Genomic DNA, 15,447 nt, shown 5'->3' on the forward strand with positions numbered 1-15,447 from the left:
TGGATTTCATCTATTTTTAGCTTGCTTAGAGTTACGTGGGTTCTCATTTTTTCTCTTTTGTAGTAATGAACAAGTTGCTAACCCATCGATGGATTCAATTAATACATTAGCAGCATTTCCACAGGGGATGGTAAATATATAATACTAATTGCTATTATTTATCTGCTCTATATGGTTAACTCATCCTCTATGTTATTGTTAGGGTGTTGATATAATATTAACTTTACCTTCACTTCCAACTCAAGCTTTTGGGTCAATAACGTCATTTACTTTCCATTTAACATTAATTTCTTCTTATTGGGCTTTTCTTTCAAATTTCAAGCACACAAGTGAGAGGCAAGTGCTAGAGTATTGATCCATTATTTTAAGCTTTTGTGTCAATCGATGATTTAAGAGTTACAATAAGTCTCTTTGCAAAACTAACTACAATTTGTTCCGTTAGAAAATCATCATCCTATTGAATAAAACAGAAGCAACACACCTAGAGACTGTAGCTTCAACATGTTCATCTCTGGTATTGTAACAGGTACTATGACTTTGTGATATTTATAGCACTTAATACTTGCTTAACTATTGTTCTTAAGAAAATTCCTCCAATGTCCAATCATGTTCTCTTTTGCTATAGTTTATGTTTATTCATTGTTTCTTTTTAGCATCATTACTTAGAAGAAGAGTCCCCCATCTTGTAGTTTACTTGATAGTAATTTGTGCTGATTGAGATTAAAATTTCTCAGGGAAGAGTTCGAGTCATGGCATTGGTAATGAAGCTATTTTCAGTTTCTAGCTCTGTGGCATCGGCAGTATATAATGCAAATTTACTAAGCCTACTGGAAAGTGAAATCAATAACCTGCAGCCGTTACTAAGCGTTTTTTTGTATTATGAGAACTACATTTTTTGTATTAAACTTACTAATTTTTTTTTTAACTTATTCATACTATTAATTTTAAATCTTTTTTTTTTTAATTTGTGTTTGTATTTCTTAATTTATTAATTTATATTGAATTTGTTTTAATTTAATCCAAAATGTCGGGAAAAATATTTGAGCAATCTGAATGTCGTTGTGAATGTTTGAGCAAAATATTTTAGGGAAAAAATTAGAAATTACATATTTTAAAAAATATATAAAAAGGAATTACCAACGCAATGAAACATCGGGACTAGGATGCATAAGACACATCGGGGAAGGGTTTTTCGACGCATAAAAGACGTCGAGAAAAAAATATCGAAAGAGTCATTCTGAATGCCACGTCATGCATCGGCATAAGATCGATCGGGAAAGGAACTCCCGACTCCACTTTTGCCGACGCATGTCATGGCATCGGGAGAGGCATTCCCGAAGCCGTGTTGGTATGGCATCGGGAATGCCTCTCCCGACTCATTTCTCCCGACACTATTCCCGACATCGTGAAAAACGTCGGCATATCCTTTCCTGATTTTTTTCACTTTTTACGATATTTTTGTGAGTCGGTAGTACCCCCGTCTCTTGTAGTGATTGAGAAGTAAAAAGGAGACAAATTTTTTATATGCACTACCTGCAAAAGATTATATATAATATATGCATATTATATATTATTTTTATAATAAATCTCTCTAGATGATCTCAATTACAACATCTACCTTCCCAATGTACTAAATGTAACGCCCCAAAATTTAAGGTAATTTATTTTTAATTATCTTAAGTTTAAATTTTTTTTTATGGATGTTATTTGGTTGATTTATTTGATTTATGAAGATTGGATTTTATTAGATATTGGAAAAATATCTAATTGTTGTAGTGTTTTGGAGTTTATGATTTAATTGGTTGTATTTGAGAAAATTTGATTAATTATATATTTGATTGTATAATTAATTAAATTTTGAAGGTAAGATAATAATATTATGTGGATAATATAATTAGGTAGAGATATTTATTTTTTGAAAGATAAAGATGATTGGTTTGGAGAGATGAGGAAATTTGAGTTTAAAAAGGAGATTTGGTGGGTTTAAATGAAGTAAGAGAAGATTTTTTTGGTTTAATTGGGAAATTAAGGAATAATAATAATAATAATAATAATAATAATAATAATAATAATAATAATAATAATAATAATAATAATAATAATAATAATAATAATAATAATAATAATAATAATAATAATAATAATAATAAAGTGCATGCAACTTTTGTCGAACATATGAAAATATGAGTAAAGTTTTTCGATTCGATCAAATCATTGTAAAACTAATAAAAAATGTACCTTAGCAAACATTTTCACAATTAACATATATTGCATACTTAGTTATCAAATGTTTAGATTCATCTTCTTTCAACTTTATATTTAAATTCAAGAAATATGAATGATGGTGATGAGAAGATCAATGATGAATACACCAAATACATACATATATGACAAAATCATCAAAATCAAAATACTCACCATATTTGAACGAAATTCTAAATACCTCAAAAATTATGGAGAAAATTCTAGCAGGTCTTTAATTAGATTCAAAATCAATTTCTACAAAGCCTTCAAAGTAGTAGATACTCGTACTGATAACATGTTATAAAATAAAAAACAAAGAAACAACCAAATAGAAGAATAGAAAAGAGAAGAAGAAGAGAAAATAATTGAACTCAATTGTGATGTGTATACAAATGATCTCTACAACCAAACATAAATAGGGATAAGAAAATTCTGGAAATTGATGGGGAGGTTATTGAATAATTTTGTAACCTAAGGAGGTTATGGGCATCTAATAATTTGTAGAATATTCATATTAGTTATTTTGTTATTAATTGATTTGTTGTTATTATTTATCGTGTACTCCATTTTTCTCTCGAATTTCATTTCTGTAATATTGTTTTATTTAAATAAAAGGAATGTTCATTTTTAGAAATAAAAGTTTCTTTTAAAAGGTAAAATTACTGTAAAAAATGGTTATTTTGAATCAAAATGTACATTCTTCTTCTTATTATTAATATAATAATAATATTAATATTACCTCGACTGTGTCTTTCTTCTTCTTCTTCTTCTTCTTCTTCTTCTTCTTCTTTTCTTTAGTTTATGTAACGACCCAACTCTTTATACTAAGTTGAGATCATTACTACTCAAAGGAAAATAAGATTTCTTAAATTAAAATAGAAAATATCAAATTTTCATAATTAAAATTTCAAATATTCATTAAAATCACAAATAAATTAAAGTGAGTAGAAATAAATATAAAAGTAAGTTCCTAGCTCGAGCCCTATCTAGTTTTAAAAGAGTAAAATAAATAAAAGTTCATGAATACTGAAATCAAAATCTAATAACATAAGGCGGAAGCAAAAATGTTCGCCTAGGCACGCCACGGTCACTTTTTGTCATTCGCCAGCTTTCTTTCTACTCATACCTCTACCTCTGCTTGAAAAATTAAATATAAAAAAGTGAATATAAAAATATACTCAGTAAGGGACCTACTACTAGTCCCGCTAGGTGACTGTTAACTTCCTATTAGAGTCTTGTAAAGTAGTACCCCTAAACTGACACGCTCCTGAACACACGCAATCTATGATCCCGTAGGAACATCTCTGGTCTTCGATGAACCCAAAGAAACACCTAGGACAAAATTAAACTTCAGTGAACACAAGGAACACCTAGGACAAACTGGTCTTCAATGAATCTCGAAAGAAACACTAAAACAATCGGGCTGTAAGTAATCCCGTCGAGTCACTCATAACATATCATCTCATACTGGACTGGTGGCCCTGTCGAACTACACAGTCATAAAAATGTGGTGATCCTGAGGAACAACATGTAGGTACGACTCTAATAGATAAAGTACGACCTATCCATAGCATGTAGCATAATATAACATCATAATCATGGCATGAATATTAACCGTAGCATTCTTAATCATGAGATTACTAATTCATGAATAACATCAACATCAACAGTCATTATCAACATAACTCAGTCAAGACTAACAGTCATTATAGGCATAGACTAGTCATGACTACCAATCATCATAAATCACAAACACATTATGCATATTAGTTACGTTAATGCATAATGGAAAAAGTTACATGCAAGCTCATACTTCAATTTGAAGGTCTAGTAGGAGAATCTCTTACCTAGAGATTAGCTTTAACCAAATTTAATCCTGACAGCAAGGTCAAACGTCCCAAGGAAAAAAATCATAAACAATAAGGGTAAATAACTAAGTTTAATAACTTAATTAATAGTCGCTTAAGGATAAAAAATCCAATTAATTCAACTTACCCAAAGTTGAGGTCGAATCTGATTTACCCAATCCGATTTACCCTTAGTTGGGAAAAATTCCACAACTCAAACTTCCAATTGATCTAACCAGTCTTTTAAGAAAATAATTTAATTAATCTAAAATTAAATTATTTAGGGTCCAATTAAATCTTTCTTGTGCATTAACCAAAACCGAAATCAAACTTACCAAAATAGGTGAAAAAACAAGAAATGAGCTTGGCGGCTCAAAATGGCTAGGCGGCTCGACTTTGGAAGACAGAAATCGGTTCGACGCGGCTCGGCTGCGTTGGAAGAGAAGAGGCGGCTCGGATTGCACTTAGCTCGGGCGGCTGGGGGACATGGCTCACACACACGCACGCACAGCTTAGATGAAAACTCGGCTAGGAGTGGCTTGCCGACAGCTCGGCTCGATCAGACTGACGTTGATCTGGTCGATGGCTTGGTCTAACGTTCGACAAAGGCGACAGTTGACGGTTCATTGACGGTCGCTACTCGGTGGAACAATGTGGCAGAAAATGCCCAGCTGAGAACGGAGGAGACGAACCAAAAATAGGGACGGCTTCAAACGAACGAACACGGCCGATGACAGACTGACGCAGCAACTTGCATGGCTCGGTTGCTGTTCGACGATGGCCAACGGCATGCGAGACAAAATGAGGAGGAGAGTGCAGCTGAGAGGCTGGCTGTCAACTCAATGCTTCTTGCGACGATCGACGGACAGATTGGACGGCGGCAAGATGAAATGCAACGACGGCAGCTAGGGTTTCCTTTGTGAGGTTAGGGTTCAAATGAAAAAGATGATGAATAGTGCCACGTTTTCCGAGAAGCCCGTATAATGAAATAATAATATAATAATAATAATTTTCCGTTTTCTTTTTCCTCTTTCCCCAATCTATTCCAAATAAACAACTTCTTCTCTCTCTTTATTTAAACCCAACTAAATTTCTTTTAAAACTCAAGTTATCTCTCTCTCCAATCACATCACCTTTTTATCTTTCCAAAGATAAATAAATATCCTTACATAATTATATTATCCACATAATATAATTATTTCAACTTCAAATTCAATTAATTATACAATCATATATATAATTAATCAAATTTCTCCCAAATACAAATCTCCCACTACAAATCTCTTAAAACAACCAATTCAAACATAAATTCCAAAATTCAATTAATTAGATATTTTCTCAAAGTATCTAATTAATTCTAATATCTACAAATCAAAGATTTCCACAATAAAATCATATAACACCCAAAAAATATTTTCAACAATTGTCAAAATTTAACATAGAATAGATAAACTTAAAATTACTTACTTTGGGTCATTACAGTCTAAATCCTATTTCATTTTATTTTAATAAACAATACATTTTTTTTATTCGAATTCATTGCATCAAACCCATATACTCAAATTTATATTTTATTTTATTCGAAATACATGCATATTTCCTTTAGCATTTCTTTCTTCTTCTTCTTCTTCTTCTTCTTCTTCTTTCTTCTTTTTTTTTTTTTTTTTTTTTTTTTTTTTTTTTGTAATCTTAGTGGTTTGATATCTTTTTATCATTTCTTTTTTATTTGCACTTCTCCCTTAAAAATTTTCATTCATAGATTTAAAAATATCTGGACTTCCAGATTCTTGAGGTAAGTGGGTAAATTTTTTGGGAGATCTTTCTTGAGGTAAGTGAGTCAATTTTTTGGGAGTACCAAATCGATATCAAATACTTTTTTTTTATATAAATCTTATCTTTTTTATTTGCTTAATTTCCTATGTTGCATTTTTTTTATTGTGCTTTTGTTCATGTATTGTTCATCTTAACTCCTATTTGATCTCTAATTAAAATTTCTTCAAGTTTTTTAAAAATCTTTTAATTTAAACTTCTTTTTGAAATCTTTCACAAAATTCATTTTCTTAAACCATTTAGAAACGTTTGCTTTAAAATTATAATTGTTATGTTTCAAACATTCAAAATTAAATATAATTCATGACTTCATAACATTCCTTAATCGTGATCCATCTACTCATCTTCTTATCTTTCATAATATGAGTTGTTTAAATATAAAATGAAGTAAAAAGATAAAAGTTTCCATTAAAGAGTACATATATGAATAAAACATTCAATCCTTGTTTAATATATCTATGTTATATTTGATGTCTAATCTAATCGAGAGATTGAGTTAAATATTAATAGACATCTACTCGAGAGAGCAAAGTGACTTGGACCGCATTAAACAAGTAAGAAGTTGGCTTTAGAAATAATATCAAGTCCTTGGTTTGAATGTTAACATACGTATCTCGAAAGGAGAATAATGCTTGTGAGATTGAGGCATTGACATCCAGCTTATCCTAATTAAAGGTTGAACATGAATGCATTATTAGTATTTACTTGAACAGAAATTAATTTAACTTCAACATATATATCCAAAGATGTGAATATGTGAAGCACTAGGTGTCAAAATGTTGCATGCCTAAAATAGATGTTAATTATGATGTTTATTCTTTTTTTAAAGAAGATAAGTCTTTTTTTTCCATAAACGTAATGCAGTTAGTTAATTTGATCAGGGATGCTTCTCATATAATGAAATTGACTAATTAGATATTTAAGACTATTGGTTAGCTTCTCTAATCAATTGGGCTAGGCATAGATATGAAGTTAAAAATCATACGTTGATAATTCGATGATCAAAATTGGGTGATTCCATTCCTCTAAGCTAGAACATTACGTTTGATTGCACAATATCTTTATTTATTTATTTTTTTTTTTTTTTTTTTTTTTGCATTTTATTCACTTGAATCTCAAACCATACCAAACTTCCCCCATTTATCACTTTAACTAAATAATTAACTTTGAGAAACTAATTTTCATGCTTCCCTGCAGATCAACCCAATATTGCCACTTGTAAGTACTACTTAGTACTATAGGTAGCATTGATTGGTATAATATGAATTTCATTTGATTGACCATTTACAAGAGATAGTAAAAGGCTACATCACCTATAAATTCACCATAAGGCTAAGTTGCCTAGGTCATTCTATCGAAATAGAAACCTAACTAGTCGATGGAGTTACATCTAGTGGTTACTATTCTGTGGTCTGGTCTTATGCAAACTCTTTTCATATGATATATTCATTTGCATGTCACCTGCACGAATGAATTGGATCATTGCATTTACATGAAATACAAAAGAAGTCTTATCCATAGTGTTACTAGGATAGCTTTATCCTTATACTGTAGACTCTTTATTCTATATTTTAAATATTGAATCGTGTATATCTCTACATACTATTCAAGACTAATTAGATAGTTTAGGATGTTAGTTTATTGGATTTAAGATTTTTTTCTTTTTTTTTTCTTGAAGTTGAAACAGTAGAGTTTGTGCGTGGGACACAAAACTCCTATTTTATTCCATAAATCAAAGTTAAATATTGTTTTACATAGGTTTCAATGTAGCCTTACAAAAACATTAATCCAACAAAGCTTTATAATTTAGGGATATTGAAGAGAAGTTGTAGTATGTCTTTGAACTTTTTGTTTCTATTAGACCACTTACCAATCATGTTGTTGATATCTTCAAAAATGTATGTCATGCTTTTCTCATTGTTGTCGAAAATTATGTTGTTTTTTTTCCTTCCATAGAGACCAAAGCACAACAACTCCAGTCCAACTTGCTAAAGGACTCGCAGAGGGTAGTTATGTTTTGAGTATTGAAGCCCATTCCCATGTATGAAGAAAAATTGTCTCATAGAGATTTAGCAACCCCACATGTTAGGAACATATGGTTAATATCCTCATTGGCAGCCTTACACACAACACATCTGTTTAGGTTAAGGCAAGATTTTGGCATTTTCCTATGTAGGATTTCCATGGTATTTAAGCAGCCATGCTTTAAAGACCATATAAAGAATTTTCATTTCTTTGGTAGATTTGATTTCCAAAGAATTTCAAAAAAGAGGGGGTCATATTGATGTATCGGGCCTTGTATGACTGGGAATCCTGTCATTTAGAGGCCTTCTTAGATTCATGGTCCATGCATTTTGATTATTAATTGTCCCAAAGTTCCTTAATGGTTGCATCTTGAGTAAGTGTAAAGCATACAACCTTGGATATCTTTTGGAAAGAGGGGGCTCACCATACCATTTACTATGCCAAAATGACAACTTATCTCCATTGTTGATAAGCCAACTGAAAAGTCTTTTAAACCAGCTGATTTCACTTATGATGGATTTTCAATGGGCTTTCTTGCTACTAAATCTACATTTGGTAGGGAAATCACCGGTGAAAGCTCCTTTGTATTGTTTAAGGTTATTAAAACAAGATTAATACAAAATAACCAATAACTATTGTTGAAATGATAATAATAAACTTTATTGATAATGGTAAGTTATTTATATTTACTATGTACGAGTTATAGGAGATTAAACCCAACAAACTATGTCTTTGAACAGAAAAAATTTGGTCTATTATAGAGAGAATATCAAATTATAGACTCAACGAAGCATGTGGAGTTAAAAGAGTTTGTATAGTGTACCCTGATAAATCCTTGGTCTAAAATCAAAAACCATTGTGCTTGGTCATTTGGAGCGTCATATAACAAATTCAATGCATTCCAATATGTTTTAAAAGTTTCAATATTAGGCTTTTTTGACTTGGTCCATTTAGTTTTAGAAGATTTTAATTTGGTCCTCATAATTTGGAAAGTTTCAATTCAGTGTTCCTATATGATTTTATTGTTTTTAGAGTATATTTGAATTAATTTTCTAAGTGTTTATAATTGTTAAAGGAAACAAATATTTATAAAGATCTAGAAAGTTAATTCAAACATTTAAGTTGACGTAGTTTTGTAAGCTATAACCTGCAATTGGTTCCATATAATTTGGGATTCATTTTAATTATTGGTCTCTAATAGATTGGTTAATATAATTAAATTTATTTTTATACCTACGTTAAAATTTACTATTATTATTATTATAATTTATTAGAAAAATTGTTTAAAATGACAAATTTAAGAAAATATTTACAAAATATAGTAAAATTTAGATTTTATCAATAATAGACATTGATAAACACTAATATGATTCAATCAGTCATATTGATAGATATTAATAGAAGTTCATCAGTGCTTATTATTGATAGAATTTAAAAAATTTTGCTATAAATTTAAAAGTGTTCCTAATTTATTATCATTATTTGTTTTACTTAGAAAAAGTCGTTGCTATGATAACCGCTTGAATGATTTGTGAAGTTTAACTCAACGAACAGAACCTCAAATTCAAACTTGATACATACTTGATGCACCACCAATACATACTTGATGCATATTTGATACACTCGATATACTACTAATATACACTTGACATACTACTTATCACTAGTAGAAAAGGGCCTACGATGACAGTTAAATGCTGTCATAAAAAGCTTTCGTGACAGTTTTTAGCAGTCATTGATGCAGCAGTCATTAAAAGTATTTTATGACAGTTCTACAAACTGTCACGAAATGTGCTTTTCATGACAAAGAATAAATGTCACGAAATACTTATTTTATGACATATTATAACTGTCATTATTTTGATTTGAAGACAGATTATAATTGTCATTATTTAGATTTGATGACAGATAATAACTGTCATTACTAAGTTTTGATGACAGATAATAACTGTCATTGTTTATATTTTATGACACATAATAAATGTCATTATTTATCATTTATGACACTTATTAACTATCATCGTTTCTTCTACCATGACTTTAATTAACTGCCAAGAAAACATTTTCGATGCCACTGTTTTTTAGATTCAAATGTTATAATTCCCTGTTTTTCTTGCAGTAATTTTTATTCAATCCCTGTTTTTCTTGCCGCCCTGCCATTACACAGACCAATACAATCACAAAATACTATACAACACATCCATATGGACAAAAATGATTAACGATTTAATATATATACTTTAATATATGTACAATTGTTCGTACAATGTTTGTACAATGAAGCAATTAACATATATGTTTTGGTACGGACAAGCTATTTAAATAAGTACATTTGAACCAAAATTTGGCTACCAAACCTACAAAAAGGCCTATAAATCAATCAATTGCAGCAAATATGGTTTCACTGCTTCAATGGATTCTTGCAAAACCTAACAAGAAAAGAAAATTATGATTGTAGCTCAGAATAAGACTTATTATAAAGACAGAAAATAGGGTAAACACCCACAACGGATAATGCTACAGTTAAACATTTTTTATTAAAAAATCAGTAACAAATAGAACTTAATATAAAGATAAATGAAATAACACAAATATCCACAAAACAACAGTCATTAGTCCTAATTAATCATAAACCAATAACAACCAGGATGACAAGAATGACATATACCCAACTGACCACAATCAACAAAAAAACTACCCACAAAACTATGTACCCCTTCCTCCATCCATCCCTCTCACACACACTTTAAATTCAAACTTAAAGAATGTTTCTCATGGTCAAAAAATCTAGAAGTACAGGATGTTTGAGCATTCTATGTTTCTCTTAAAACCATATATATATTTAGTACTTCAATGAGAGTGATAAAATAACGTTGTATATAGAACATCTTCTATCATAGCAACTATTCTCAAACATCCTAATAATGCAGAGCCAAAAAGAATGATGATTAGTTTCGCTTTAATGCAAGACATACTCCTTTACTGTATTTCAACTCGGTATTCCACCTAATTCATGATAACAAACTCCTTTACTGTAACAACTCAAGCATCAGTCACAGGTAGCAATTCAAGTAATGTTTTCACACGGAGTACCATCAGCCTAATAATAAAGAATGAAAAGAAAAAACAAAAAGTAAACATTTACGGAACAATCTTCAACGTGATATAGCAACATCTAGCTATACACCATAAATAAACAATCCTTAGTCGCAATTCAACATAATTACATAGAGAAATAAACAATGTAGCCATTTCAACAAATCACTACGGTTCTCACCTGCTCAGAAAGATAAAGCCGTTGTCGATTCTTATATGTCCTTTCTGACCTCTTAACAATCTTTATAGTTCTGTTCCGAATGGAAGAAACAATAAATAATGGTTAATTTAATAACAAAACACAAGTACAAATAGAAAGGTTTAATATTTAATGGATTATCCTGAGAAAAATGGTAGATAGTAGGAACGTATATCCAGACAACAACATTACTTTATATGGTATCCAAATTCTGCAGACCATTTAAAATGTTATTAAGTGTAGTTTCACACTTGAATACTAAAACTTCCATAAATTCTTTTCGACCTGCACGAGCAGTAATCTAGGCCAATATTTAAAGAAGAAAACAAAAATATATTATAAATTGATAGGCTATTAAAGGCGTAGAGAATAAAGGTTAACCTAATACTAAAATCAGAATGAATGGAACTTCTTATGCTATAGAAGATATAAGAAGTTTACTTGCATAAAATATAAATGTGAATGGTACAATACTAAAGTATAATATGATCGAACTTCATAAATATATACACGTCAAAGGATAAACCTTTAGTATTTATAAGAGGGTTGTGTTATTGATAATATTAATTTGTTATAAACAATAAATACCATAACTCCATTCTTTTTACAACAACATAGGCACTACAATTTGAAAACTTTCAGTACATTCAACAAAGTAAATATTAGAATCAAGAATTATCAAGGGTTACCTAGATACCGATGCCATGACTAGAACATCAGTTTCAACAATCTGTTTCAAAAGTAACCTCAGAAACCATGATCTTCAATGGCAAGTCCAACCGAATGAAATGCCAAAATTCTGCAATTACATAACCCCCACCAACATATCTTAATAATCAAAACAAAGCAAAAACGACGTGAAACTTAAGACCTAAACCAAAAAAAAATCCTTTTTTTCATTTCAATGGACACAAGAAATTACATAAAGCATATGTTAGATCATCAAATGAGTGGTAATTGCTACTCCACACTCAACATAAAAGAAAAGGGCATTTGCAGTAACTAAAAATTGAAAATTTCAGCATTTTCAAAGTGAAAAGTCAGCAAAGAGGCATATTGGATGGAAAATTGTGAAAAAACAAACGGACCCAAGTGAGAAAATGAAGAAAACTAAAAAAAACGAAGAGGAGAAACAAAATTGGAATGAATAAGAGAATATCATTGGTGTATGATGCTTATATCTATGTGTGTGTGTATTCTGTGTTCGAGCTTAATGGGAACCATTGTGCACAATTGGAGAAACCTTGCTAAAATAGGCCTTGGTCTTGGTCTATCCTCTGGATCAATACAATATGATAGAACAATGAAAAGTGACAAAAGAAAAATATATTGTGAGGGGAAATTGTTTGGTAGAGAGACAAGTGACAAAAAGAGACAAAAAGAAAGGTGAATAGAGAAATGAAAGGAACTTCTATATTGAATAGAAGAGATGCACTAGTACAATAGAATCGGGGAAAAACATTGTGGCTAAAACCATTAAGGTTATTATGATCGAATTTAGAGATAAATAAAAAAAATTAAAAATGGAGAAATTTAGGTGTCAAACCTCGGTGAGAAGATGGCCTTCAGCAAGGATTTCTGACCTTTTCGACCTTCGATGAGCAATTTTCGACCTTCAATGAACAATTTTAGACCTTCAACAAGGAGATGGAGCCGACCATATAATGTATGGGAGAGGAGGATCGGGATATGAACGAAAAAGTGAAAGAAAAAAGAGGAAATTTTCGATAAAACTTAGACGATTCAAATTTAAAAGCCAGAAACAAATATGTATAGAACTCTCAACATCATAACCATGGAAAAAAATTATTTGCACTTACCACACAACAAACTTGAAGGCTTCCTTGCCTATAGTACCATATATGAACCACATTGTGAAAGACAGAGTAAGAAAATAAACAAACACCAACTAATTATTAAAACTTCGGGATGCTTAGCTATAAATCCTTGGAAATCATGAGAATGAAAATGAAATATCCTTCAAAATGTATCTAACTCCGATAAAATACATTATTGGTTAATACAAAACTAAGAAAAAAGTGGTGGAGAAAGGAAACCTTATCTTGTTCAAGTTTTTGCATAACTTTTTCCCTTGCTCTTTTCTCCTCCTCTTTCTCAAGTTGCGTAGAATTAATATTCTCTTCTTCTTCAAACCACCTAAGAGGAGCTTTTAGCTTGAAGGGCCATAAGAAATTGTTTGCTCGATCATGGAGTTATCAGTTAAAGCAGTTCTTCGCTTGTTGAGTTTTCCAAATCCTCTCTTGTAAATAAATTTTTTAACACTCTTCAAGTTGGGATAGCTGAAAGTATCAGTAAAAAAAAATAGAAAAGTTAATATTTATCACTAGAAAATCAAAAGATGAAAAAGAAGGAAGATGTAAGAGAAACATACACATAAGTAACATAATGCTCCACTATGTGCAACATATTCAATGTTGACTTGTTCACTTTCAAAAAGAAACCATTGAAATGGTGTAGGGTTTGGTATAAAGGAATAAGAAAAAAAAAAAAGACAAGAAGTTGAAAGGAAAATATTCCCATGAAATCAACCTAATGGTTTTGTTTACAGACATATAAACCTCCGGAACACATTCAAGTGCTGCACATAATATTGGCATTTCCTCCTTAAAGTGTCTATCAGCCTTCCTGCTGGTTACTATTCTTGTTTTCTCATCCAATATAGCAAAGTTTGACTGCAATTTTGAAGCCAAAAGTCAATTTGGGGTCCAAATTTCACAATGAAGATAACAAGAAAAATGGAAAATATGAAATAATAAAAGCAGTGAGAAGACTTAGGATGTGGTTTTGAGCAAAATAGTTGAAACTGCAGACATGTGGAAGGAGTTTGAAAGAAAGCACACTACTACACACCTTACAACTCAAGGACACTGTAAGATGTACCCCATGCTCCTAAAGATACAAGGACAAAATGAATAAGAGCAAATTAGAACATAAAACATCAGCAATAGACCTTTTGCACATGTAAAACACCACACTGAAAACTATGAATGACCATCTTGGGAAGAAATGTGAGAAGGAGATCACATGCTAGGTTCTTTGTTGTCTAGAATAATTAAATTATGATATTACACAATAAGAGCATTGCTAAGGAAACCAAAGCTTTCAACTAAATGTTTTAATGAAATATACACTAAAAACAATTTTCGCATAGAAAAATAAACAAAAAAATTTACAAAACAACCAAACACACAAACTTAACTTAACAGTGTTCATAAATGGAATATGATAGGAATAGATAAGGAATAAGAATCAATAAGCATAAGCCATTAATAGCAATCATGAAATTATTTGTTTTGTTGAGAAAAATCCCATTTGACATAATATACATTCACATAAACACTAACGCATACAATCATATATACTAAAAGATTACAGAGTTAAGGTAAACCAATCCCAAATTCATGACACAAAAGATCAAGAAAATCTAAATTAAAGATAGAATAACAAACAAGAAAAGTCATAAATTTTACCAAAATTCTGTCTGGGTATTTTTCTCTAATCCGGGCTGCCTCAACATATCTCTTTCTTGCAAGAAAAAAGAACAAAAAACATATATAATTTTGATTTGAAATATACAACAGTGTATTACAAAAAATCTTTATGCATACAAGTTTTGTGGTAATAAAACATCATGGAAATATACAACAGTGTTATATAATCAACATGAGTCAAAAACTCTACTTGCACAATTGCATATTTCAATATGTTAAAAACCCGATTCCAAAATTAAACATATCTTGTCAAAAGTCATCACATAATATACACATTGGCTCGAATAAAACATGGAGGGCATGCGTTCAATCAAACTCAACCTCTACACATCTTTTTTAGTATCACTCCATTTGATAGAAAATATTAAATAACCAAAACCAAACAAGCTAAAATTTCAAACAATCTGATTAGTGGACTGTTATCAATGACCAACGACCCAAAGAAAAACCAATGTCATCATTCAATCATTTCATCAAACATGTTGTGGGCATTAAAAAATAGATTAAACAAAACAAACAATGGTTAAATGAAAAGGTTGGTCTCGATATCAAATGTTGACTGGTTGAAATCGAGAATAACAATGAGAAATGAAATTAAAATGAAAAAAAAAAAGTGGGGTTGGGTAGGGAGACCGAAATACCTACCAAGGAGAAAATAGAAGTTTCTGTGAGGGCATTGTCCATTTGCTACTAG

At 30.6% G+C, this 15,447-nt stretch overlaps 2 long non-coding RNA genes across 2 annotated transcripts; both read right to left on the bottom strand.

Annotated features, from left to right (window-relative positions):
- Positions 1-10,207: 10,207 nt before the first annotated feature.
- Positions 10,208-11,752, bottom strand: LOC103504415 (uncharacterized). Its single transcript, XR_007821805.1, has 3 exons — positions 11,493-11,752; positions 11,224-11,293; positions 10,208-10,375 (listed from the first exon to the last, which is right to left on the bottom strand). It is a non-coding gene; the product is annotated as an uncharacterized LOC103504415 (long non-coding RNA).
- A 2,045-nt stretch (positions 11,753-13,797) lies between these two features.
- Positions 13,798-14,771, bottom strand: LOC127149937 (uncharacterized). The gene is made up of 3 exons (XR_007821810.1): positions 14,733-14,771; positions 14,113-14,151; positions 13,798-13,934 (listed from the first exon to the last, which is right to left on the bottom strand). It is a non-coding gene; the product is annotated as an uncharacterized LOC127149937 (long non-coding RNA).
- Positions 14,772-15,447: the final 676 nt, after the last annotated feature.

The sequence above is a fragment of the Cucumis melo genome, chromosome 1 (genome assembly GCF_025177605.1).
Source record: "Cucumis melo cultivar AY chromosome 1, USDA_Cmelo_AY_1.0, whole genome shotgun sequence".
NCBI lineage: Eukaryota > Viridiplantae > Streptophyta > Magnoliopsida > Cucurbitales > Cucurbitaceae > Cucumis > Cucumis melo.